General features: G+C 36.5%; 1 protein-coding gene across 3 annotated transcripts in view; it reads right to left on the bottom strand.

Moving 5' to 3' along the window:
• The window catches only part of mgat4c (mgat4 family member C), a 104,920-nt gene extending 92,815 nt beyond the window's left edge, over positions 1-12,105 (bottom strand). Inside the window, exons 1-2 of one of the 3 annotated variants that reach the window (XM_079873533.1) lie at positions 11,665-12,105; positions 934-1,037 (exon numbers count right to left, since the gene is read on the bottom strand). The gene's annotated coding sequence lies outside the window, so the exon portion shown is untranslated. Of the gene's footprint in view, positions 1-933; positions 1,038-11,664 lie in introns of those variants that run through there. The other 2 variants (XM_079873534.1, XM_079873532.1) reach the window with 2 other exon arrangements.
• Between the last annotated feature and the right edge of the window lie 14,477 nt (positions 12,106-26,582).

Here is a 26,582-nt window from a genome sequence, read left to right as displayed (position 1 = left end):
TGAATTAGTTCAAATGGCATATTTAATGAATAGTTTAATACATGAAAAAGCAATGCTTTAATTCTATTTTAGAAACATAAATTGCTTTTCTGTTATGTAAATATTCTTCTTTGTGTTCATTTAGTGAAAAAGTCTTAATAGGAAAACATGCCTTTGTTATTTTTTAAAGCAGTTTATTTAAAAGAATTTTACATATTGCAATAAACATTTTAAATCATATATTGGTTGAAATTATGTTAAGGGATGGATCATATTTCTATGCCACCTCAGAGGAAATATACAAATAATGACATATATACTGACAATTATCAAAAGACTGAAATAAAATACACATATACTGTAGGTATACAAAAGCAAAAAGGTATCTTTGTACCTTATTTACCCATACATGGTACATAATACTACCTTAAAGTTACATATTAGTACTGTAAAAGTACATATTAGTACCTTAAGTGCACATATTAGTAACTTTTAGCTTTTGTACTGCCCTGTGACAGCTTTGTACCTTTTTTTCTGAGAGTGTGTGTTTTAGTTTTATCAGCCCCACTCTTAAGCATTCACTGCTATGTGTAAAATAGAGATGTGTGGAAAATTGTGGCAGGTGGAGAAAAGCTGACCTGGCGTAACCCACTTCTCACTGATTTATGGTGGTGGCCTGCCCCGCAGACAGCGCTTTGCCCCGGGTGTCATCAATCTCTCCAGATTTCCGATAACAGCCATCAGCTACACCCTGATCCAACATCGGACCCCCACACGCCTAAAAACAGCTAACCTAAAGCTAAAGAGTAGGCTACCTAACAGTGAGTAAAGCTCACACTTTGCAACAACTGGCTGTTACACCACATACATCTAAATGTATAGTTAAAATGAACATGAAATCTTCTAAAGATTCAGAATATAGTGCAAAAGTCATATAAACTACTTTTGTGGTACCTTTATTGGAGCTTGACAGTCATGGTCACAATGTTGTAATATGGAAAAGAACTACATGTTGATTCTTCAAATTTCTCCTTTTGTGTCCAACGGGGGGAAAATATCTGAAATGACATCAGGGAGAGTAAATTTAAAAAATGTTATAACAATTGAAACATTTTTGGTTGAACTGTTCCTTTAAGCAAAATAGTACAGAAAAAGAACGCAGAAGAGAGGCTGTGAAATGGGTGAAAGTGAGAGGGGAAGATTTCCCATTCAGAGCTTAACAGCATCACAGCCTGAACTGTGAACACACAGGAAACCCATAACATTTATTCCATCACAGAGAACAAGAAAGAGAGAAGTGTTTCCAAGAACTGGGGTTTGTGTATCAAACAGAGTGATGGAGTAAACGAGTGGGGGTAACATATGAAATGGTCAGAATACAGGAACATGAATGCTTATAATCTATATTCTCTCCTGTATGAGTGAGTGTGCGTGTACGTGTACGTGTGCGTGTGTGTGTGTGTGTGTGTGTGTGTGTGTGTGGAGCTCCACACCTGCCTAAATGATCTCCATGACTCACACAGGAGCAGATAATTGGCTCACAAAAATGTGCAGCAAACATTCATCATAATGGCAATGGCCTGCTGAAGCGAGCAGACACTCTTCTCTCGGTCTCTCTCCCCCGTCTTTCTCTCTAATATGCACTCTTTCTGTCTCTCTGACATGTGTGTAAGCCCTGCTCTTCATTGGCTTTCCTCCTATAGCACTTCATGTGGTCTTAAAGAAACAGTGCTCATCTGGCCCCTGTGGATTTTAGAATTAACCCCGATGAGACTCTGAACACTATGTGCCTAATTGATATCAATAATTCACAGGATTCATTTAAGCACTGACAAATGAGTGTCTAGAATAGGGGTCAGCAATCTTTTTGAGATGAAGGGCCAATTTGAACAAGAAATATTACAGATTTGAACCATTAAACTACATCAAGTAGATAGCCGGTTTACTTGTGCAAAGTTAACTTATCCACTGAATGTTTTGTTTCCATGCAAATCATAACTAAATAAAAAGAAGAGGAAGACTGATAGTTAGGCATGCAAACTACAATCAATTAATCAATAAATCTCTTTTGGTAGAACACATACTGAATACGTCACACGCATCACACACATGACCAGCGTCGGCCAATAGTGAGCCTACGTGTGACAAACAACACAGATGCGCTACGCAGTTATACTACGTGAAAAGACTCGAGGCCCAGAGAGAATGAAATGAATAGTGGAATAAAGTCGTTATTTTTGTTGTTGTTTTGCGCACAAAAAGTATTCTCGTCGCTTTATAAACTTAAGATTGAGCCACTGGAGTCACTTGGACTATATTAACGACGTCTTTAATACATTTTCTGGGCCAGCAAGTTTCAGTCCCTTAGAAGCCTATGGAGGAGTGATCCAGCTCTCAGATTTAATCAAAAATATCTTAATTTGTGTTCCGAAGATGAACGAAGGTCTTACGGGGTTGGAACAACATGAGGGTGAGTAATTACTGACAGAATTTTCATTTTTGGGTGAACTAACCCTTTAAGAAGGCAGCTTCATAATTAAATGTATAAAAGAGCCATTAATACTGAGTGAGAAACATATTAAGTGATGATAAAAAAAACATGTTTTTTTCCAAAATTAAAGAACAGTCTTTTCATACTGTCACTGTCCTAAATCCAAAAGAAATGGTTCCAATAGTAACATTTAGTTTATAGTAGTATCTTAAAATTTAGTTGATATACAATATATATTAATTTAAAATTATAAACTAAAATATAAGGTAACTACATAGGTTACAGTTAGTAACTAGTTATTACATAGTTATTGTAATTACTATAATAAGTACATGGGGAACTGGACTGTAAAATAAAATGCTAAAATAAAGTGAAAAATAATCAGTAAAAAGAGAGAGATCCAATATTACTGCAGTCTTCTGTGTATCAATGTTGTACTGCTTAATATTTTTGATAATTTTTTTCAGGATTTGCATTTACTTGAAACTGAAATCTTTTGTAACATTTTAAATGTCTTTACTGTTACTTTTGATCAATTGACCGCATCACTCCTGAATAAAAGTATATTAATTTCTTTTAATTTTTTTTTTAAAATCTTACTGACCCCATACTTTTGAATGGTAGTGTGTATACGCTCTATTTTCTGTAAATGTAAATTCTTTTAGAAAAAAAAAAAAAAAAAAATCTGTCTTGAAGGAGACACATGGATCTCCGCCATTTCAGGTAACTTATATCCTGCCTCTCATCTGTCCATGATGATGCGTTTATTTCCGAAGCCTTGTCTACGGTGCTGGAATCTAAACAGCTGTTGCAAGAGAGTTGGCTCTTCATTAAATAACAGTTTCCAATATCCCACCCCCCACAACAAAGACACAGTTTTGCCCTTGTTCTTTCTTTCACTTCGATTGATGCATATTTCATGGAGAACTTCTGCGTGCTTCCTTTCAGTTGAGAAGACGGCTCCAAGCTGACAGGCTGCCTATTACCAGACATTACAATCTCCACTGTCCCCATCGCTCGGAACATCTCTCTGCTCCAGATTCACATGCATTAACTTGTTTTTGTGAAGGTAATGAAGTAGCAATAAAATAGTAATGAAATGTCTCTGTGCGACAAATGATATACTAGCGTTTTTCATTACATTAGCTTAAATAATTTGGCTACTGATTTAGTACTGACAAGATGAGGAGTTTTTAGTGAAAAAGCAAGCACATCTTGGGGATATGTTGTGTCGCTTCTGCTGACTGTTACCTACAGGCACACATGCTGGGATGCAGGAGGGTTGGAAATGAGAGAGCTCTCTGGGCATGCTCACCTTTTCCTTTCATGCAAGTGCCAATACCCCAAACCCCTGAAGGCTGGAGAGAGTAATGCATGGAATTAATGTGCTCTGTAATGGGCTACCTTTTGTAGTCAGAATACATTTTTCCTGATCATTCAAATAAAAATATTTTCACATGATGCAGGCAGTAATGAAAGCAAAATCGTTTAGAAACTGGAGCTACATAAACATACTGTACATTAGCATGCAGTGTAAACGAGTAACACAAAATGAGAGGATTATTGTAAGTTTTGTACATGTTTGAGATGAAAACAAGAGGTCTATAATACCGAACCTCGGATGAAATTCTTAAGACTTACATTTTTAAGAGTTACAAGTTCATTGATACTTTTGTGCCATATTATGTGACCATATAAACAATGATTTTGTCATTAAGCAATTGAGTTAAAGGGGTGGTTCAGGATTTTGGACATCGGACCTCATTTCCAAGTTAGCCTGGGTGTTATTTATCAGTGGAGACAGTTTTCAAAAATTTTCACCCAGCCCTTCCAGTTGCATAGTTCGCCGGTGCTAGGCTAGCGCGAGTCAACGGTAACTGCTAGCCTGCCATTAAAACAGTTTTACCCACTCCACAGTACACCAAAAGCAAATAAATTATAACGCCAGACTATCGATGTAAATGTCTGTTGAGAGAATAATGTTAGAAATCAAACTACTCTTGCATCTCAATGATCGCATTACATTTACAGGAACTAGTTTCTCAGCAGCGGCGGAATTTTACTTTGCTCCGGTTAGTACTGCGCTGAAAAGTAAACACAGAACAGAAGCGGACTACAGTCGGGACGTCTAGCTAACTAGTACTAGTCTCGGTTGCCTAGGTAACTTAATATCACTCCGCCGCTGCTGTAGACTGTGCTAATAAATACAGGGAACAAAGTATAACTATTGCAATGCGATGAAAGGGTAGTTTGATTTCTAACATTATCAACAGACATTTACTCTGGCGTTATATTATTTAGTCTGGCGTTATAATTTATTTGCTTTTGTTGTACTGTGGAGTGGGTAAAACTGTTTTAATGGCAGGCTAGCAGTTACCGTTGACTCGCGCTAGCCTAGCACCGGCGAACTATGCAACTGGGAGGACTGGGTGAAGATTTTTGAAAACTGTCTCCACTGATAAATAACACCCAGGCTAACTTGGAAATGAGGTCCGATGTCCAAAATCCTGAACCACCCCTTTAATGTTAGTAATATAATGATGGTTTATTGTTTGTTCATGTTAGTTCACATAGTGCATTAACTAATGCCAAATACAACTTTTGATTTTAAAAATGTATTGGTAAATCAAGAAATGAATATTAGCTAAGAATAATAAATGCTGTAGATGCATTGCTCATTGTTAGTTAATCAATTTAGTTAACTAATGTTAACAAATGTAACCATATTGTAAAGTGTTGCCAAAATTGCTTATTTATCCCCTGACCCATACGCTAGTTAATAAATAAATTGTCAACAGTATATCCATGCCAACAAATAGTTGCATACATAGGTATAAACCCAGCCAACCAGGGATTGTTGATTTGATATAATGCTTATAGCGAACGAGCCAATAACAGAGGGACGTCATGTCTTGTCACTCACATGAGCAACAGAAAATAAGTCATGATGAGTCAGATACAATGAGTCACCTAAAGCAGGACACTACAGCGTTTGACCACAACATCTGGCTGTCTTTTTCCTTCCGCAACACTTACTATAAACCACATATGAAAGAGCCACTGATGCATTTTATTTTACATTATTTTACGTATGTGTACTTAAAGTACTGGGTAATATAAGGTAACTACATGAGTTAAGGTTAGGTTTAGGGGTTGGTTCATAGTACCTAGTTATTACACAGTTAAGTATATGGGGAACAGGACTGTAAAATAAAGTGCTAAAATAAACTGGTTCCATTGTTTAAAGGTACACCATGTGACTTTTTTGTTCAAAATTGATCAAATTAGCGAGTACATCATGAATCTATCTTCCAAACAGTGTTTTTGTCTTATCCTCAATCACTACAGTACGCCTATAATAAGTGTTTATATTCAGACTATGTTAGACCGGGCGGAGTAGCCCATGTACCTGCATGACTCGTACATAATATAATAACATAATAAAATAAAACAGAGAGAAGTAGCTCCGGCTACAATGTTCTTTCGCAAGAAGCATGCAGTTTTATTTACAGGTATTAACTGCAAAAGTCACATAGTGTACTTTTAATAAAACACATTTCTGTAGCACTGAGCCTTCCATAAAATATTATAATTTATTACCGTGATTTGTGTCAGTGAAACCAGGTTAAAATTCTACCACCCACCTCAATTCTCCATTGTCTAACTTTAGGACAGCCGATAGTATCTGACTTCTAATCTAACTCAGATCTAATTTGATCTAATCAAGATCCCTTAATGTGCAAAACGATTAATTCCCTTACACTAATAAAATAAACATTATCATCACTTAATAATTGCCCCTCGTGTTGGCATTCAACTCTGAAAACAAGATAATCATGATTAACAAAATAATCAAGGTCTTAATTATTACCCATGCTCAAGAAACAATAACATTGTAAAACATCACAAAGCACAGCTTTTTTTTCAGGCTATACCAAACCAATTCAAGAACTGCACTGGTTAAGACAACATAACTACAGTGCTGCATAATTCATCGCCTGAAAACAGATATTTGTGGATGATTTAACCTATCCTCTCTGTTGCCTTTCAGCTAACATGCGTTAAACTTATTTGCTGTGCTTATCTCAACAGTACAAATGTTATTTTGTATAATACCCAACTTATCATTAAAATCCACTGGTGTTAACTGTCTAACCAGAGTTACCTGTTTTCAAGGACAGCATAACTAACCAGGGACTAACCAAGTCTTAAATTGCGACAAAGTTCACATTAGTGGCTCAGTTGCAGCTAGCTAATTTGCAGTTAACCTTATACCTAATTTGCCAGCAACATTTGTTCCTACAGCAAGACCTAGTTTGTAGGTCATAAGCTCTAATAATAGTAACATAGTCGCAGATGATGTTTACATTTAGTTATCCAATAAGCAGCCTTCAAATCCGCAAACAAAAATACTGTTGCAAAGTCTGTTTAAATATTGATGCAGTTAAATATGTAAATAATAAATATTCAGGAGCTGTATCTAAAATTAATCAGGGGCAATAAATAAATATTAAACAAACTGGAAAAACAGACATATTTTTAATTTTTAATTTAGATGAAAAAGGTGCAGTGTTTAGATTGGTATCATCATCACAGAAGTCAGTTCTTCACTCATAGTTTTATCTCATTAAATGTTAACATTATCAAATACTGTATGTAGGACTGTCATGATCATGAATTTTGTGCTAACGATTAATTGTCATACAAATAATTGTGATTCATGGTTTAATTCTGTTTTGTTCATGTCACTTATAGTGTAATACATCATTTTTTTACTTGGAATTATATAGGCCTATAATATATATAATAATAATAAAATAGGCCCATATGATAAACTTCAATGCTGTAAAAATTAATAGCATTTATAATATACTGTATATATAATGCAGTCTGACTAAACACATAATTCTTAATTTCTTAAGAAGAAAGATCTATGACTATTTTTGTAGTTTATAACAGTGTTAAAAAAAAAAATTATATTCTTTATTCTTTACTCCCTGGCCGATTATGATTTTCTCGCTAATTGATGCCATTTCTTTAAGAACTTAAATTTTAAATTGGTATTATCTCAAATAATTGTGATTAGACAGAATAACTACGGTCAAATACGATTAATCACCAGTTGGAATTCAACTAAGTTTAATGGTGCAACCACAACAAGGCTAAGCTGTAACTGCCAGTTATCAGCTAAAACATTCAAATAATTAATCTTATTAGCCACAATTTCAATATCATCACTATGCTTGCAAATCAAACAGAGAAAGCAGGTTACTGGATTAAATCTGACTTTGTCTTAAAAAGCAGAGACAGATTGTGAAGCCAAAGCACCTCTGTCACTAACAAATCAGGCTTTGGCTTCAAGTTTCACAACAAAGCCTGTTTGTGTGGTTCAATGACGTCATCATTGCCCACAAAATATCACTTGCTAAGTCTAACAGATGGCCCAGATTCCTCCCACTTTCCTCCTCTTATGACTATACAGTGACTCTGCCTCTTCCTCACCCTCTCTCAGCCTGCATTCATCAAAACCACCGAGCCGAAACCCTGCTTCGTCCTCCCCATGCGAGGAAAATTAAATTCACCTGTCCTGAGAGTAATTTCACCTTTCACAGAGTGGAAGACAGACACAATTAGCGCCTGCACATGCATCACATCGGTAGTCTTTCAGTTCAACTGAACATTTTGCACCCAAGCAACACCTTAACCTTGTTAAATCACACTCTTAAACAGAAAAACAGTTCAAGGTTTAATAAAGGCCTCGTTGAGTGATAACCCGCATTTGTGATCTGTAAAAGTAAAGTTGTGGTCAAACTGGACTTTGTGCTCCCTTCACTTTCATTTACACACATATGCTGGAGAACAGAATCGCAAGCTCATGCGAGGAAGTCTCGTCTGTGTTTGGTGTATTCTGATATGTGAATTTTTATAGAAAAAAAAAAGATTTTAACATGACAGGATGCAAACATCACCAGCTGACCTCCTGGCTCAAAGATCTTTGTTTATATATTTTCTTCATAACTTGATGAGCAATAGCCTTGTGGGCAGCACTGACCCGAGTCCTGGCTTGAGTTCCTTTGCCTGTCGTGTTCTCCTTTCTCTCCTCCCTATTGCTTCCTGTCTCATATACACTATACTATCTAATAAAGAAATAAAAGGCTAAAAATAACTTCATGCTTCATGGCTTGCAATGTTGCGACAAAGTAGATTCAGTATTTTACAGTAGTCATATAAGTCATAGTCAGCAGTAGTCATATAAATAATAATAATATTAAATAATAATAATATTACTAGTATTTTTATTACTATTATTATTCATTTATTATTAATCTCAAATATTATAGAATTAATAATAACAATTATGAGAGATAGTTATATAATATTTTGTGATTTATTATTTATTTAAAACAGAAGTCCTACAGCATGACTTCATATTCTGCTGATAATTATTGCAGGAAAGTGGAGCAGATGTTATATTTCTCCATTTTTAATTACCATTAATTTATAATATGAATTATTGTTAGCAGTGGTAGTCATAAATGGATAATAATATTAGAACAATAATAATAATTAGTAGTAGTAGTATTTGATTTATTATTTATTTAAAACAGAAGCCCTAGAGCATGACATAATAGTCTGTTGCTGATAATTATACTTAATTCAAATTATGAATAATAATTAGTAGTAGTAGCATTAATAATTATATAATTATTTGTGATATATTTTTTATTTCAAACAGAAGCCCTATAGTGTGACATCATCTCATGTTGGCGATATTCAGGTCCAAATTTGCATGCTCGAAGCCCAATGTGACCGCACCTTTAGTCGCAGGACAACAGCTGCTCCAGGTGAGCGTTCTTAACACTGAAGTGGCCAATCAGAGGTCAGTGCTAGAACAGCGATGAAAAATGTGGATACTCCCGAGAGCAGGGTGAGATAACGTTGACACACCTTTTCCACCTGCTACACTTATTCACGGGCACCTTAATCCTCTGCCACAGTCAAAGCCTGGCATCCTCATGTCAGAGCACATCTATAGTGGATTAAAATAGGACAGCTAATTACCATTTACCTCAGCAGGATCATGGCTGGATGTTGGGATTCTAGCTTTCTTAATGCGTGTAATTGTCAGTTGAATAATGCCGACCCACGCTCCTTATATCTGACTTGGCTCACTCACTCATGAAAAGACACTCATGAGTTGATAAGCGGGATGCTGCAGCTTAAGCCTTTCGAGAAACACTAATGCCAAGTGCTGGTGCGGGTCCCACTTACTGCGTGAAAAGTAGTTTATTAAACTCCCTCAGGAGTCCCACCGGTACAATTAATGTTGAACTTTGCTACAAGGTAATCATATACGTATGTTTTTTAGACTTTCCTGAAAACACTGTTCCTCTTAGCAAAAGAAAATCCGTCATATATAAGAGCTAGAGCATCGTTGTGTAGCTCAATGTGCTGATTCGCTATGATTAAAGGTTTAAATCCAAAAAGTACAGCACAGGCCCCGAGTTTAACACAGAAGTACATCTGAAATATACATGGAGTATTTTTTCTCAAAAGGCTTTGGATGTAACAGTGGCATTAATAACCTACAAGTTCCATCCACACACTTCCATGCCACATATTGAACATTAAAACTTATAGTTACACATCCAAAAGCATCTAAAAAAATAAATAAAACAATGATAAAATTTGGTACACAACATCACTGTATACTATTAATAAAGGCTTTGAAGCTTTGATAGACCTTTTTGACAAAAGTGAGCTATATTTCTGTCTAAAATAAAATACAGGGGGGGATTTACTCCCTATATAAACCCTTCTTTTATTTAATCTCAGTCTCTCTGAGACTTTTCCTCTCACAAAAGGGCTTTACTGCATCTACTATTCTCATTAGAAATGTTCTCTCTGAGCCACTTCTCCACATTCAACAGTCTAGGGTAGATATGCATTAAACATGGGCACTGGTTCCCAATCTAAAGTGCACGGAGTGCTTCTTTATGTCTGAATTGGTAATACTGCCCACAGGTCAAAAGTACTGAGGACAGAATTGAGAGTCCACAGAGGACATGTCTTGCGAATCCCATCCTTTCCTTTAATGATATCATTTATCACAGTGCTGATGTTTACAAACAAATCATAATATCTTAATAATCATTTCAGATTTTATGATTAGATATAAAGGTCAAAATGCAAAATGCTTACCTTACATCTTGTAGCATAATTTAATTTAAAAGTATTGACTGTACTTTTAAAAAAGAATACCTGACACATGAGATATCTTGAATTTACTCAAATATAGAAAGCCTTCACGGTATGATTGTATCTGTTGCAATGAATGATTTACCCCACTAGGGGAGGAACTACTGGTCCAAAAGGCTCAAAGTATTACAGACACTGATCTGAGGTTAGGGCATTACCTACAGATAGGCTACCGTGAAAGCCGGGTTTATTATAAGTTTAAGACTGTAATTGGGTAGCCTAGCTCACGTAAAACATCTCCATGAATTTATTTTTATTCAACATCAATATTTTGCTTTCACTAGTTCATTTTAAATGGTCCTGCAGTGTGACAAACGAACTACCCAAACTACAGTAATTTTAACTTCTGATCTATTCAGTAAAATCTTTAACTAACCACATGGAAGTTAAGCCCCTGTTAAATCACATTCACATCATTCCCAGCCAGATGTTTGTCTGAAATCTTCTAAAACATCCATTACTGAAGCAAGCACTTCTCTGACACTTCAGTTTCCACAAAGAGAAAATACACTTTCCAGCATCTAAAACGTGCAATTAGATATAAATAAACGGTAGGCTACTATACAGAGCCACGACGTTCCATTAAGTTCCCATTCTCTAAATAAATCTCACATATTAGCCATACCAAGCTTCAAATGCCTTGAGGGCAATATGACACATGTAGGTTATATCTGTCCTTACTTTATGCCAGTTGAGTCACCTTTTATTTCTCTTAAAATATCCCAGAAGTCAACAGCGTGCTGAGGAAAAGACGTCTGACAACTTTGAGGCTTTGGGCATGAAACACAACAATAGACTCGTGAAAACGACGGAGAATGTGGTAAATTGTTTTGATAGGAAGAGGTTACATGTAGGTGCGAGTCCTTATATTATCCTTAACAAAATCAAGTTGGTAACAGTATTTGAATTCTCCCATAATAAATACGTGTTCTTACCGTCGATCCAAGAGCACAAATGATTCAGAGTGGCATCTTCAACTTCTCGGCACGTTCACACATAGCCTACTGTACATGTGTGTGTGGACAGCGACTGTGAATGACTGCTGCCCGGAGCGCGCACGAAAGCGGTATGATGCCCCAAAAAAATCTGTCTAGGTAGGCAGCTCACTAGATAGTCTGACGTCAAAAAAAAAACCGGTGCTGTTGACTACGTCGGTAGATATCTGGTGCGAATTGTAATTGTCGCGGCGCAGTCGGTTCTCCGCAGCCGCCGTGTCCTTCCTCTCATGCCGACTGAGGATGTGAGCCCAGCCGCCGAGATGCTCGATCGTGGTGCGACCCGAGGCAGCCTAGAGCAGTCACTCAATGTGATGAGCCTACTATAAAGTGAGCGAAATACTGAAAACAACAGGCTGTTTGGTCGTTTCACCCAGTGACATGACAGCATACTTACATACTCAAAGGTGAGGCAAAGGCGAGCACATTTACAGCGTTAATTCAAAGTGATTTACACATAAGGAGTAGAAATAAAAAAAAATAGCCTAAACATGTAAAAGATTTTTTTTAAAAATCATTTAAAAGAATAAATACAGGAAAACTATATATATATATATATATATATATATATATATATATATATATATATATATATATATATAGGCCTATTAGAGATGTGTGCGACACAATTTCGCTGGTACGAAAAAAAAATTGGTCTGTGCGATGAATAGGCTACATTTAGCCTACATTAGTAGCGTGTGAGGTTAATCTAGGGCTGCACGATTAACAGAAATTGCGATTTGGTTTAGTTCGATTATCAAAAAATTCCAACGTTTTAATGAAATAAGTAGAATGCGCTGGCTGGGTGATTCATGGTGAAGCGCAGAACTGTGATCTTAACAGATAGATCAGTTCGCTAAAAATGCTGTTATACAAGCACTGAGTTTGAGTCTCTTAGATCGTGGTGCATTTGAAAAAGCAACACGCAACATCTTTCCAAACTTAAATGAGAAACAATAGAGAACATTTAATGACGTTTTCACTCCAAGGTCAGTCGAGTGTTTAAAATAATAACTTAATTTTGTTACGTGGCTTTATTTCACAGAATGAGGTATAAATTGTATTTTTATAGTATTCTATACAGTGATAAAGGCTATGTTAGCATTGCATTCAATATACTTTATTCTTATATGTTATGAATTTCCTGAAACGTCATAAGTTTTATGAATTCTTTGCATCTCACTTGTGGACTTTCTGCGCGAGGGCGCCCTCTGGCTACGAGTAGCCTATAAATGAAACAGAGATTATAATACAATAATGCTAACAACACTCTATTTTGGGTAAAAATAAGAAAAATAATACTTCTCTCTAAAGAAATTTTAAGTAAACATATGCAAATCCACAAGTTTTTCTCCAGTGTAGAGAAGTACAGAAAGGTGTTTTTCTCTTAGTGAATGCACAAAATTTCCTGACAGACATTTATGAATTACCATCACAAATTTGTATCATAATAATTTAATATTTTATAGTAAAACTGTAAACCTTTATTATTAATTATAGTAAAATGAAGCAGTATTTTCAAGTGCGCAACGAAAACGGATGAATGTTTGGAAAGTGTTGAAATGTTTGTCTGAAAACATTTTTTTTTTTAAGGTTTTCATTTTGTGTGCCCTGTATGGAACATGAATGTCCTCAGTCACATGACTGTTTAAGTGATGAACTGCACTACTTGTGGTTGATTTCAGAGATCAGAGCAAAATGTCACCAGAGCATGTTGTGAACTGCAGATGTCTAATTGTCTTTTTGGGAAAGCCGCTAAGAAGTCCGTTGCAGTAGTCCACCCTGCTGGTTATGATTGCGTGAATTTTTCTCAGTCTTGTTTAAATGCAAAGCACCTTATTCTTGCTGTTTTTAGATGATAGTTGGCTAACATATATGCGTTCCCTGTCAAAGTGTGCAGTTTTTGGCAAGAATAAGCTTCAGATTGGAGTTTTGTCAACTGATAGCTCATTTTCAAATATTGCAGTACATTGACAATGTATTTGCATAATGACCTCATTGTGATAATGTATTATAGTACGTTCTCAGTGATTGATAATCTTCTGGATAATAAACATTGTCATGCTCTGAAATCATAGACATAATATGAAGAGACTAAAAACTCAAAATTGTTTGCATATGTTGAGGTTTGATATACCCTCAACCCACCACCACCAAAACCACCATCACCACCACCCCGGCCCCGGCCCCATTCCCCCCATTCTCCCATAAGGCCACAGGTGTAGAGAAGCTGTCAGATTTAAAAAATACAAAAAAAAAAAAAAATGCCAGAGAACTGTGAGCTGAGCATCTCTTTTCAAGTCTAAGCACTTTAGGTAACATACAAGTTGTACCTTGTTGCTTATTTAACAACACCAGAGTAAGTACTACACCTAAAGAATGTACTATAACACTGAAAGTTCAAATTCAAGTACATAATCTGAACATAGGGCAACTTTGGTCATTTTAAGAATGCAAGTATGCTTTGCTGGAAATAATTTGAGTCAACAAATTATCAGTTGATAAAAATAAACATTCTTTTTATGACAATTTTTTATCAGCTTCAAAGCCACTTTCCAATACCATGTTCCCTTTCCACGAGTTTTTCAGCAAAACTTTGCTGTTTGTTTATTTGATGTTGTCTTGATTTGGTTTATATTCGCCCAGAAAGCTATGGAAAGAATATGTTTGAACCTCTACTTGCTTACGAACAGTCAGGGAAGTAAAAATGGCATGGATTCTCCCACGAGACCATGTTCAAAGTATCTTTGTCCCTTGAGTATTTAAACCCAATTCATATTAATCCCAATGGGGTTTTTAAAAGAAAAGAAGTTTGTTGCAGGTTTTATTTTTGGAACATTTTCTTCATCTACTTGAGAACAATGTGCTATTATTATAGGGATGTTTTGATCACAGCCTCTTTGTTTTTACACAGGTATGTTTTGTTCAGTTTTGCGATTTTAATCTAAGTATTTAATGATCTGTAACCATTGCCAGGATATTGTCTTTTCCATTGCCTTTCTACTGAATTTGCAATTTGCTTTCCAATTATGTAAACCAAGGACTCAAACTTTTGAAAGTCTGAAGTTTAATTTGGAAAAGCACATCCATCATCTGCTTGTGCATTTCGTATCCTTCAATAACCCCATGCACTCCAAATGACTCTAATGTTGATGAAGACAACATTTTTAATGACTGTAACCGCAGTGCTAGCAGGTCGAACTGCTCCCTTGTCACCTCGTACACTTGTGCGTGTCACCCACAGCGGGGAATGGGTGTTGGGAAGGTTGGGGTCAAAGGTTGTGCTGAAATCATGGGTATGAAGATAATTGGCCTATTTGTGCAATGCCTACAAATTACAGAGAGAAGGGAAGGCAAAGGACAAACCCTTTGGCTTTTGATAACCATGCTGCTGTCAAAACAAACAACCAGACTCGTGCAAAACTGCTTTAGAAATGTTCCTTAAGACCAACTTGCTATACAGAAAACAGAGAAATTTATACTATAATGAAAAAAAGCTAGCGCTGTTTATATGCTATATAGTGTGTGTAACTGTAGTGTGTTCATATCTTGTTTTGTTAATAGCTTCATTGTCATGTTCAGTTTAGTTTAGTTTGAATCATTTTCCCAGTTCTTGTTCATATATTAGTTGCTTACCATGGTTTCTAATTGAGGTACGCTCCTGTTTTTTTTGCATTCTGCATCACACATCTCGTTTTTGGATTGAAATACACGTATATACCGACAGAAACACTGAAGACTGGAACTATTGAAAACTACCGGTTGGGGTTGGTAAGTCTGTTTCATCAAGGCTGCATTTATTTGATCAAAAATACAGTAAAAAATACTAATATTGTGAAATATTATTACAATTAAAAATAACTTTAATATTTAAATACATTTTAAAATGGCAAAGCTGAATTTTCAGTAGTCATCTTCAGTGTCACATGATCCATGTACTGATTAATATTATTGTGGAAACTGACCATTTTTTTTAAACAATGTGCAAAACAACAGTCCTGACTGTTGATCAATTTAATGCATCCTAGCTGGATAGAAGGATTAATATCTTTAAAAAAAAAGTTTCAGTAATTTATACAGTATACATACATAAGTGTGTTTGTGTCTCCTAATTGTTCACTTGGTCACAGATTAACTAACCAAAACTTCATAATTCATAAATGTACATCATAATTATGACAACTCATGTTAACATGTTAAATGTTTACATTATCTGTCTAACATAATGCGTGGCTTCAAAAGCACATGGCAAATCACTCTATACAATGTCATAGTGAAATTAATTCAGTTTAGTCCCTTTGTCCTCTAATACAGCTTAAAAACATGTACACTCTGAAGGATGACACTATTAATTTGTGATCAGCTAACAGTTTATGTGTTGTTAAATGGAACAAGATTCAGTTTATACTCTAGAATGTTCTACGAGACAGTGCAGCTATAAAGTTCAGGTACAGATATGTCTGCAGCTCAAAAGGAAAATAACAACTGTTTCTAAAATTAACAAGACGCAGAGGTTGAAAAGCTCTTTCAAAACATCACCCACAACCTTGACAGAGTAAAGGAACCAGAAAGAATTGATCCCAGAGGAAAACCATTGAAAGGAGTGTGAATATGTGCTATAATAGTAGAATCCAAGAGGTTTTAGCACTCTATGTAGTTCATCTTGGAGATTGTCATTGATGCTCTGTAGTCCACAACATTCCATGACAACAAACCCAATGAGCTCATGTTCCCAAGGGTATGTGTTTGTATATACGCCTGTCTGGGCAGGATTTCCCAGCATATTTAGAAAGCTAATGAATACATGATAAATCTCTAAGAACGTAAAACCTACAGTGGTGAGCGTATCCCACTAGAGGGCAATTTTATTTGAGATATGCAGCTCGTATTGATTCTTCACAGCCATCGCTTTGCACAGAGGTGCAGCTGGATAGAGGAAGTATCATGTTACAATGCGCACTATAATTACTTTAAAAACATGAAAATTGTGACACACAGACAAGCGAAATTACACATAATTTTCTGACAAGTGGGGTTGTTTATTATAAGTGATGCAGATCTTCATTTTCACCCAGTCAAGGGGAGCTGTGAGGCTTTAAATTAGTCAAGCAGTGAAAACATTTTTTAGGGAGTGAGAAATAGTGTTTTCACTAACTTTACAAGGAAAATCTTGTTTTCTAATCACAGTTATACAGCAATCAAGACACCTCACTGATGTTATTGTCTGTCAGTGTGTGTTCTCTAAAAATGTCACAGATCTCATGCTGGATTTTATTGGGGGGAGTTGTAACACAACATTATTGGATGTTTTAGCTTGTGAACAACCGCAGTACATTTATAGGCACTTAACTGCTTTAAAGAGGTTATAGTTTTTACTGCTGATCACTTCTGCTGTAGCAAACCACAGACTCTGCAGAATCATCATCCTTATTTAGGTCTAAAAAAAAATCTGAGTGTACTAGGTCACATCGATTCGGGTTTATCTAACCCTGTTCTCGGCGGGCTTGAAGATGAAGGTAGAAATTTTCAGGATTTGGTCAGAAACACAAAGCCTATTAAATCCAGTGATACAGGGAGATCGATACGCTCTTAAAGTGTTTACGCTTGTCCTTTGAGGTTGATATGCTCTCTGAATGCATTTGCATTGAATCGTGGAGGAGAGACCTGGAACCATCATTTGCTTGTCATTATATAGATCAGTCACAAGCCCGAGTTCAAACGCGTGCTAAGTGCCAAGTATGCGTGCTTAGAGTTTTATTCTCTATAGCATTAATTAAACAGGGATGCAATATGGGGAAATCTGCAGATATGTATGCAATGAGAAGTTCAGGCTTTAGGAGATTATATATATAGTGAGAACAATGAAGGTGAAACATCTGTAAATAGGGTTTAATGACAACAGTGCCTAACAAATAAGCCAAACGCTTATCTTGCTGCTTGCACATTTGTCTCTAATGGGATAGACTGCTGCTTTTTTTCATTTTGAAGTGAACTCACATAACATTCTCACTTAGAACAACAAGCTAACTATCAAAATTATTTTGTCTCACTTTATCTCTCCCGCCAACAGGGACGATTTCATGCCAGATATTTGTTTGTCAAAGTTCCTTGACTCAACTCCATGTTGCCCAAGCCAATTCAGCATGCCCATCTGTGCTCTGCAGTAATGTAAATCAAATGAACTAATTGTCTTAATTGCCAGAAATCTCTGTTGTCATTAAGTTTCTACTCTCTTGGATAAACCCTGTGCAATTTTATCTGCCTAATTGATTGGTGTGCTGAATTCAGCTGAATTTTCCTCACACGTCACTATTTTTTATAGTTCATTTTTTCTCATTCTAAATTTACACAGGATGTCAGTATACTATATAATATATTATATAATTCTGTGTTTGGTGAGAACTTCTACAGTTTTACAGTTGCATGTTTACTCTTTCTGCAAGTTACATAAATGACTTTATGAGGGAGTAATTTGTTTGGCAGATTCATTTAAAAAGAATTGATTCATCCAAAAACAAGTGAGTCAATGAAACACCCATTCAAACGATTCATCCAAAAATGAACAAAATGAGTCATTCAACTGTTTCAGTCAAAAACACAAAATGAGTGAATGAGTCATTGCCTCACTCATTCAACTGATTCATTTAAAAACACTGATTTCTTTCAGGAACGAATCAAGTGTGTGAATCATTGAATCAGAAACACTGATTCTGTCAGGAATGAAACAGTATACGCTGTGTTGCTCAATGAAGCATGAAGGATCTGCTGCTTTTTTGTTGAGAACTTTTTGCTTTGGTGAAGCAAAAACAGATTGCAATATTGTATCAAAAATGTATAATCAACATTAATGTCTGCTATAAGCCATGTCATACTCACAATCATGCTGTTTTGATTCCTTAATAATATTTAGCACATTCTTGTTTTTTTCACTTGTGGTGAAGTTAAATGTACAACAACAGTGTGGTTGTTCTGAGGATTGGCCATTATTTACATAATATTATGCACCATCTCAAGCTCTTTTACTATCTTCCTCAAATTTCAAAGAATATTACAGATATCAAAGCAAAACTTCCCCTTCTTCTCTCTATTTTTCACATGACAGACTCACTGAGACTCAGAAAAGAGATGCGTATCAGCATCTTTAAAGAAATAACCTGAAATACCTTCTTTTTTTTTTTTTTGCTTTCTCTTTTTGAAGTAAGGTGTTTTGAAGTTAAAAAGAAGAGACAGTGTTGCCTCTGCCTGCTGTGTATGTGGCCTGCTAAAGGGAGAGTGAGGAGACAAACAGACATGGGAAACTGTGTAGATTTTCCTGTTATTCACATTTATGTCCTTCTGTCGTATCCAACAGAATGGGAAATTATTAAGCTGATTTTTCAGGTCTCTTTCAAGATTATGTTGTGCTTTGTTATAGGATATTTTTAAACCATCTCCTTTGAGATATGTGTGTGTGTGTGTGTGTGTGTGTGTGTGTGTGTGTGTGTGTGTGTGTGTGTGTGTGTGTGTGTGTGTGTGTGTGTGTTGGGGGGTGTATATCCTTTATGCATCTATTTCAGTCTGTATAACTGACATTAAATGGAAATAAATGCTGTGAAGGTGTTGCACTGCTAGCACTGTGATTCTCAACTGGTAGTGGTTGGGAAAACAATGCTAAATGCAAACAATAAAATGCAAGTAACCATATAAATGTCCATAGTGAAAATATCTAAATTTATAGGCTTATCAACTAGATATTTTACTGTTGACGTCAAATTAATTTTGTCACTTGGTAATATGGCTAATACAGAGTTTGTTCTATGTGCTAGGCCAGCCTGATCTCACGGCAATTCGTACGATTTTTGCTAAATTGTACATATTTTACGAATTGCCCAATCCGTATGAATTCGTACGGGGTCCCCTGACCCCGCCCCTAAACCTACCCATCACGTGGGTTTAGACAAATCGTACGAATTCGTACGACCTCACTCATAAGCCACCTTTTTATCACTCGGTACGAATTCGTATGAATTGGTCGTGGAATAGCGTTGGCTAGGCTGATAAAAATCACACTACTGCTGTTGTTTATGCATTAATAATAGCCAAAACGGTAGTAATTTAGCATATTACTGGGCCTATATGTGTTCATGGAAATAAAATTCAGTGTTTGATTTAAATAAGACTTTGGGCCCTATTTTAACGATCTGAAACGCAAGTATCAAGCGCAAAACGCAAGTAACTTTGTGGGCGGGTCTTGGGCGCTGTTGCTATTATACCGGCGGGATAAATGACTCTTGCGCCCGACGCAAATCTAAAATGGGTTGGTCTGAAGTAGCTTCATTATTCATAGGTGTGGTTTGGGCGTAACGTGAAATAAACCAATCAGTGCGACATCTCACATTCCCTTTAAGAGCAGACGCGCTTTTTCCATGGCGGATTGGTATTGTAACGGCGGATTTGCCAGACGCACGCCAGGAGCGGTTCACAGCCGAGGAGACCGACGTTCTCGTCAGGGCCGTAAAACACAGAGAAGTGACATTAGGGATGGAGAAACCCACCCAAATTAACTTCGGTTAAACAGGCGTATGATAATTTGGGTAAATGTGTAAGCTAGATTTATGCTTTTATAATAAATTGTCTGTCTATCTATCTATCTATCTATCTATCTATCTATTGTAATAATGTATGATTTGCAAAAATGAAAACTGCTGCTTATGTGTAGATTAGAGAATCAAAGTGTATACGCGTTGTGCACACGCTACATTGTTTATGGCCAAGCGCATGCGCCCTTAAAATAGCATATGAATAACATGCGCAATGCACCACTGACTTTAAACTATTTTTTTCCGGTTAGTGGCGGAATTGTTTTCTAAACCTGCAAAATAGCATGAGGGAACGTTTGCGCCGGAACACGCCTCCTCTTTGCGCTGAACCACCCCGGGGAGCGCAAGTTCATTCCCTAGTTTACCGACGTGCGTCTGTGGAGGGAAAAGTCCACTGTGCGTGGGTGCAAAATAGGAATGATACATGCGTCGGTGTACAAAGTCAATTGCGCTGGGTGCAAGATAGGGCCCTTTGTGTTCTTTTGTATGCTAAATAAATGTTGGCACTATGTTGGATCGCCACTTGATGTAAAATCTAGGACCTAAAGCAAAACCAGTTGAGAACTACATCTTCAGCATGATCTTGATCTAATATAAACAGTAGACAGACAGGGCTCAGTCAAGAGGAAATGGAGAAAAGTGAACGTCACGTGTGCTCTTGCATGATGGATGGGACTCGCCCAGGATGATAGCTGACTTTGAACTCTATTGTTTTCTTCCATGCAGAGTTAGGAAGCAAGACAACACAGCAGCTCTGGCGGCCCCCATGCTCTCTGACGATGGGAGTTTTGCCCTTGAAAGGTTGATAGCGATAGACAGAAAGTCTAATAGAAATTTCCCTCATGTTATTCCAAATCCACTACCCCAACCCCCCCCCCCCCCCCACCCCCACCCCCACCCAAACATGAGAAAATGGCATTTCTTTGCTGAATTCCAGCACTATCTTTTGTTTCGTCTTCTCAAAGCTGAATCCAAACAAACAGACCTAATTAAACACACGGAAAGCAATTAAAATCCCTCTATCAGCTATGAACAGCTTTAAGAGCTTTGTGAGACATGACACACACAAAGACTGTGTATAATGTTCAAAACTTGATTGAATATTTGTGTCAAATGTTTTTATTTTTCATGAAAACTGACATAATATTCTCTCTTTCACAGAAATTAGGGGGTATAATTTGACATTATTACTGCAATTGACTATAAAATTGGTCCCATTATATAGTGTAGCATGGAAGTGCCCCCCTCGAGTGCGCATTTACTGCTAAACTGCATATTTAAAAATGATTTAGGGCTATCCAACATATTATTTAAAAGTTAATAAAAAATAATTAAGGAAAATTTACCTCCATTCTCCCAACTGTTATAAAATCTTTACAGAATATATAGTATTTAGTTTGAATTAATTTGATTCCAATGACAGAATCCAAGTCAAAGAAACACATATGAATTACACTACTCTGTGAAATACATATAAGCATATATTATTCATGAAAGTCATTGACATAATAGCAATTCAGAATGAATGATTTAACTCAGCTGGCTCATAGGTAATGATAAATAAATGTTTCAAATGTACTTCTAGATCATGGAAATATTAAAGGCGCAGTATTTAATATTGACAGCTAGTGTTTGAAATAGGTACTGCAGTAATAAATAAGCAAACTAACAAACAAATAAATAACCCTGTACAAATCTCAATGAATTACGGAGTCTACAAATTAACAAATAGACATAAAACTGATATCCAACAAGAAAATTCACAGATCACCACTATACAATAACAAAAGTACATTTTTAACCTCAAAAAAATATTCAGATGGAATAAATCTTACAAATGTTAACGTGTTAATGTTCAGATGTAAAAATTAATGTGCGCAACCATCTTACCAAATATGCAATCAATCCAGTTTAATTCACTGAATTTTTACCTGCATGACATAGATAAGGAGAGATCAGGACCTGATTCAGTCCAGATTCAAACCTGCGTTCCCATGAGCACATGCGCTACACAGTTTACCACTGCTTCAACATTAATCCATTTGTTTAATTTAACAATGGCGGTTAAGTATGTCTAGCATTTTATATCATAACTTGGCATGAAATGTCAACATGATGAATGCGGTATTGCACTGTGCTACGCCTGTGGTGGTCAAGTAAGCATTAGCTATGGTAGGCAGCCATGTGAAACACTCTATAGGAGCAATCATGATGATCACTTACCCACCCAGTGTGCAATTTTTTCTGTCGCTGCTGTGATGAGGTTACAAAGTAAAGGGAGCCGTTTTACTTGAGGGTGGTAGACTTATCTTCTCCAAACCTCAAGTTAGCTTGTTTGCTGCAGACACATTTGCTGAACAGGGAGGTGCTGTGAACAGATTCGAGTTTGTCTGAGAGGAAAAAAGACATCTGTAGTTGAAAAATCTGCGTTAGCAGCTATAGTGTTAGTAATATTCAGTGTTAGTAGATGTCCTTGCAGCTGTCTTGTCATCTTTGCTGGCTTTCTAATGAGCTCTGCTTTAAATAATTCTTGCCATGGGGTTTTGCCTGAAGAATAAAACATTCTTTTTTTTTTTTTACTTAGTTCACTACTTGCATAGATTGCAGTTCAAAACAATGGCATTGGTATGCTTCTGTTCTATTTGTGTCATTGGCTACTGTAATTTCCTCTGATCTTTGAGGCCTGATTTGCATATTACTTTGCTATTGGAGTTAATTTTAATGTCATTGCTGTTCAAGTCTCTCAGATCAACTGACCTTGTGTGATATGATGAAAAAAACACCATAAACAACAACAAAAAAACACTTATTTGCTACTGAACAGTGTGGTCATGATGTGGTGGTAACAGATATCTGTTTTCAGCTTAAATTCAAACCCTCAAAAAACTTTCTAAAAGCAATGCATGAATTAGTTAGATCTTCAGTCACCATAGTGCATCAACTCACATCAGATTATAGGCTTTTATAGGCAGATATCTGTTTTCAGCTCAACTTCAAACCCCCACAAAACTTTCTAAAAGCAATGCATGAATTAGTTAGATCTTCAGTCACCATAGTGCATCAACATCAGATCATAGGCTTTTCCTTTAAGGAGGCTTGCCTAAATGTCAACAAACATAGATGTGGAGTGTTTAATCAAACCCTGTGACCTTTTGAATTGAAGTTTTAAGCTGACTTTCAGTGCCATGTTTATTGGCTTTTGGTGTAAAATAGTTTTGAGGGGGTTTTATTACATCACACTCAATGCAAACTTGCGGTCACAAATATGTATTCTTTCATCATGGCTCTGAATTATGTCAGGGAATATAGGGAACCTTTCAACATGGTACATTATGAAAAAAAATTAACCTAAACTATGCATTTGCTTAAGTTAATTCAACAGAACGCAGCGACATAAAAAAGGATAGCATAGAGTAAAAGATCAGCCTTGTACTTTATGAAACGTTATGGGGATCGATCAAATGAAGCAGCAATTAAATGAAAAATGAATATTAGACCTACTCAAGTCTGGACATTCCAGCCAGTGGGAGCCTAGAGCTGCAGAATTGCTCATATGGCAGCATTTAGTGTTGTCTTCATAAAATCACAGGAAGTAAGTCTTTCACAGCAGCTGCAGTACGAACATTGACAAGAAACTGTGTCTGTTTGTGAATAAGAATGTGAGTTTGTGGTAGTGCTTGGTGTAAGATAGCAATTTTATTCTGGCTTCACTCAGTAATTACTTCTCTCTCCTCATTGCGATAAGGTTTAGGGCAATTTCCTCCAGATTCATTTAACAGTATGTCTCCATCAATGGAAAACTGCACTTGAGAAGTAAATTGACTGAAAGAACAAAGGCATTTCCAATAAATTCAATGGGCAATACCCAGAAACATCTTAACATATTTTCTCAATAAAATTTTATGCAAAATTTAAAGGGCTAGTTCCCCAAAAAATGTAATTCTGTCATCAATTACTCGTCCTCATGTCGTTCCAAACCTATAAGACTTTCGTTCATCTTTAGAACTCAAATGAAGATATTTTTAATGAAATCTGAAATATTTCTGTCCCTCCATTGAAAGTCTATTCACCCAAAACTCTGACAGTTCAAAATGTTCATAAAGAGATGATAAGAAGAAATTCTGGGAATAATAATAGTATTTAAAGCTCAGTGTTTTTTAGCATGCTACAACTGTTTGAATTCAGAGTGCATTCCAGCACTGATGCGAGATACGGAGATATACAAGATCACAGCGGACAGTCTAATCTTCCAGTAAACATACACTTCACCACCACCCCAGAAAAAAAAAAAAACTCTCTCATTATTTGTTTGCTCCTGGCGGCATTCTGTCACAGTTTTCATTTTTATTTTCATTAAAGTCTCCTCACAAAATGCTAGCAGCAGCCCACAAAGACCCAACAGCATGCTGGCACAATCGCTAATGTCATAAAAGCACTGCAGAGGGGGTTGTCTTTTTGGACTTAGGATGGCTCTTGGGGGTGACGGGGCTGAACTAATGTGAGCTCGTAGACAGGACGCAAATACCTGACACATCAGTTAACACGTCTCTCAGCAGGGAGCTGTTCCAACCCTGACATGGCCAATCATGTCTCTGTACGTGCTGACTTCCGGCACTGGCACCATTGCACCCATCATCTATCATTTAGTGGATTTTTCTCTGAATCAGCAGCACTGCACCCTACCACCAGGCCTAATCAAAGAAGGTGGAAGCCATATGTGTGCCAATAATAGAGAAAAGGAGATAAGTTGCCATGGAAGCCCAGTAATGTAATGGCTCTCTTGAATCAGACCATACCTTGTCTAATTGTAATGGCAGGCTTTTAATGACTTCTTGCACTTTCGAACTATTACTTAAGAATGAAAAGCAGTTCACTAATTTTTAACTAATAATCTGACTCCATATTGAAGTTACAATTACTACGATTACCAGCAATCATTGTAGAGAGAGGGAAAATGTTCTTTGTTTAACTACTGTGTAAAAAGTGTTGTACCCAAGGCCCTACATATCGCATAAAGAGGCAATGAAACTCTTGCTAACAGCTTTATAAACACCAGTGATTAGTGACACCGTGCAGTGCAAAAAGAGTAAGATAAATAATCACCCCTTATACTAAGTGGTTGAAGTAGTATAGCATGAGAAGATGAGCATAAAGCTATAAACTTATACCTAAACATGACCATAAAAAAAGTTTTTAAAGCGACAGCGGTAGTTGCATGGACTGTCAATGGAGGGACAGAAATCTCCCAGATTTCATTTAAAATATCTTCATTTCAAAGATGAACGAAAGTCTTACGGGTATGGAATGCCAGGAGGGTGAATAAATGATGACTAACCCTTTAAAGACATTCTTTACAAATTAATTCTGTTTCAAATAAATGTACTTTTTGTTCCTCAAAGAATCCTGAAAAAAGTCAGCGCCAATAGCCTCGTGGGCAGCGCGCCAACATATAGCGCTGTTGCGCTTCGGGTGGCTCGAGCTCGAGTCCCGGCTTGTGGACCTTTCCTGATCCCATCCCCCTAGCTTCCTGTCCACTCTATACTGTCCTATTACAATAAAAAGTCAAATATCACCAAAAATAAATCTTAAAAAAAAAGAATCCTGAAAAAAGACATTGTGTCAAGGTTTCCATAAAAATGTGAAGCAGCACAACTATGATAATAAGAAAAGTTTCTTGCACCAAATCAGCATATTCAAATGATTTATGAAGGATCATGCATGTGTAGGGGAATGAGGTTAAACCAAGACATTTGATGTCCTATACGAAATCAACTTTGGTAAGGGTCACAGGTGAGTTACTTCCAGAAGGGCTCTTATCATCTGGGCTACTGTTTAATTTTTCTGGAGACTATTCCTTTGGCATGGTCACATGCCTTTAAAAATAATAAACAACCCATGCAAGCACAATTAGATAAAACAGGCAATATTTTGTCAGGACTTCAATGGAACAGAACATGATTTCCAATTCATTATAGACCTAATACAAAAAGAGGGATTGTAATGTGAAAAACAAAAATATCAGAATAAAGTATTTCAGAGAGCCCTATTATAAAACTTTGTACAGGTGATGGTTCTCTATTAGACTTTTTGTATAATTATATACTACAGCTAAGCATTTTTACTTTTACTCATGTTAAACATAAGAATGAACAGGTTTCATCATTGTTATGCTGCCCATGTTTCCTAACTTGAAGTGTGTCGAGGTCTAGACCTCCTGATGGTTCATTTGCTTTGCCCTGTACTCTGATTTGGACTCAAAAAGTATTATCTGCGAATCAG

The sequence above is a fragment of the Squalius cephalus genome (genome assembly GCF_949319135.1).
Source record: "Squalius cephalus genome assembly, chromosome: 6".
Lineage (NCBI taxonomy): Eukaryota > Metazoa > Chordata > Actinopteri > Cypriniformes > Leuciscidae > Squalius > Squalius cephalus.
Note: the sequence above shows the minus strand (reverse complement) of the source record. Positions and strands in the feature narration are given on the sequence as shown.